Source organism: Camelina sativa, chromosome 3 (assembly GCF_000633955.1).
Source record: "Camelina sativa cultivar DH55 chromosome 3, Cs, whole genome shotgun sequence".
NCBI classification, from domain to species: Eukaryota; Viridiplantae; Streptophyta; class Magnoliopsida; order Brassicales; family Brassicaceae; genus Camelina; species Camelina sativa.
The window spans coordinates 21031031-21033109 of NC_025687.1; the positions used below are offsets into that span (position 1 = coordinate 21031031).

At 33.7% G+C, this 2079-nt stretch overlaps 1 pseudogene; it reads left to right on the plus strand.

Annotated features, from left to right (window-relative positions):
- LOC104779160 overlaps nucleotides 329-2079 on the plus strand; it is a 12247-nt pseudogene continuing 10496 nt past the window's right edge.

Consider the following 2079-nt stretch of genomic DNA (forward strand, 5'->3'; position numbering starts at 1 on the left):
AGAAACCATTACTGCGTTGTTGTGTTGTTGATGGTCTTGTGTTGTTGATGGTCTTACCCTTCTGAATTCTTCATCTTTCCAAACAATATTTAGAATGTGATGTTTCTGAAATAACATTGATCTAGATGATCAAATTTATAAACAAACCTTTTTTATAAAAGGCAAATTTATAATATGGCATAATTATTGTATTTCTTAAATGACAAAAGGAAAGAAATCTCAATTTGACAAAAACAAAAGCAAATTACATATCTATATTTCTTTCTCATAATATATATATATATATATATATATATATATATATCATATCTTATTACTAGTGAAATCCATGGCTTCTCCTTCTAAGAGAAGAGAACTGGAAGGATCCTCAAATAAGAACATGAAACTTACTCAAAAAATTCCCGATGATATGTTGGAGCACATCATGTCCAAGTTTCTTCCATTGCAATCACTTTTACGAAATCGTATTCTGTCCAAAAAATTTAAGAATACAGATATCCAATCTCTTAATCTCGATTTCAGTGGAATATATTCTAGAAGACGTAGCCAGATAGAGGTTGTTGGCATCATCCAAAAAGTATTCAACCAATACAAAGGATCGTAGATTGACAGAGTCGTTTTGGTTATCAATCATCTTGGTGTAGAAGATAAAGTCATCTCGTGGATTAATACATGTCTGGGTAAAAACATCGNGAAGATAAAGTCATCTCGTGGATCAATACATGTCTTGGTAAAAACGTCAAAGAGATAGTCCTAGATTTCCCAAAATTTATTTTTCATCTTTTCCTTTCTTTTTTTTTTCATCATAAAATATGTAAAAATCGAAAATAATGCAAAGTAAACAAATAAATAAATTAAAAGAAAAATAAGAAAATAAGAAAATACCTTTGGGACTTCCTCCCAAGTGAGCTTGTTTTAAGTCACTAATCTTGACTCTTCATGCTCTTTAAGCATGAGCATTGGCAGGGAGAGGTTCTGGAATCCTCTCCTCTGTAGGAGGTTCATTCAATCGATTTTCCAAGTTTTTTCCAGGTTCCACAGCAAATGTAGTGGTTACCTCTTCAAGATGCTTGACTTTTCTCTGCTTCGTCTTAGTGGAAAATGCTTGACCATCAATGATTGGCCTTTTAATTTTTTTCTTGACATCAAACTCCATCTTGAAATGCTCTATATGCTCAATTTTGATCTTGCCTTGTTTAACCTCAATCACTGCTCCTATTGTTGCTAAGAATGGTCTTCCTAGGATCAATGGATCATCAGGTTCTTTATCCATATCAAGGATCATGAAATCAGTAGGGACTTCCACCCTTCCAATCCTGAGAGTTAAATTTTCCAGGATCCCAATCGGATGTCTGATTGTTCTATCAGCCAGAACCAAATACAGACTACTCGGTTTAAAACTGCTGAACCCCATCTTGTTAGCAACTGATAGTGGCATGATGCTGACTAAAGCTCCCAGATCGCATAAGCAATTTTTGAAAATCCGAAGTCCTATCGATCATGGCAAATTAAAAGAGCAGGATCCTCCAATTTCTCCTCGATTCGCAGTTCAGGATCAAAACACAACCCGCTCCTCAGAATTTCATTACCAATCTCCCTAACAANTTAAAGACACAAACCTCCATTACAATCGAAATTTTAGTCCTTATTAAAACTATAGATACTTTTTTGATTTATTACATGCATCATTCGTAAATTGGTTGGAGTTTATAGCATAATTTGTATATCTCTTTGGATGATCGATAGAGAATGTTCATCGTGTATAGATGACAATGGAATTTTCAAAAAAAATTTCCACCTCTGTGTGTCCCCATTTTCTTTTGTTCATAACCATTTTTTTTGTTTATAGTGAGTTTTGATGATGTTTTTCACATATTATATGTAGGCTCTCACGCATAAATACGTAGGAGGAGGAAAACTCGAAAAGCTTTTTTCCAAGTTTGAGAATTGAAGAAACTTGAAGATAATCTTTAAAGTTCCTACGTCTTGCACTCTTTTCAACATAGCTGAATCAACGAATACCCTAGACTCGAAGGAGTTGTTATCGACTCGAAAAGCTTTTTTACTCTATATTATATA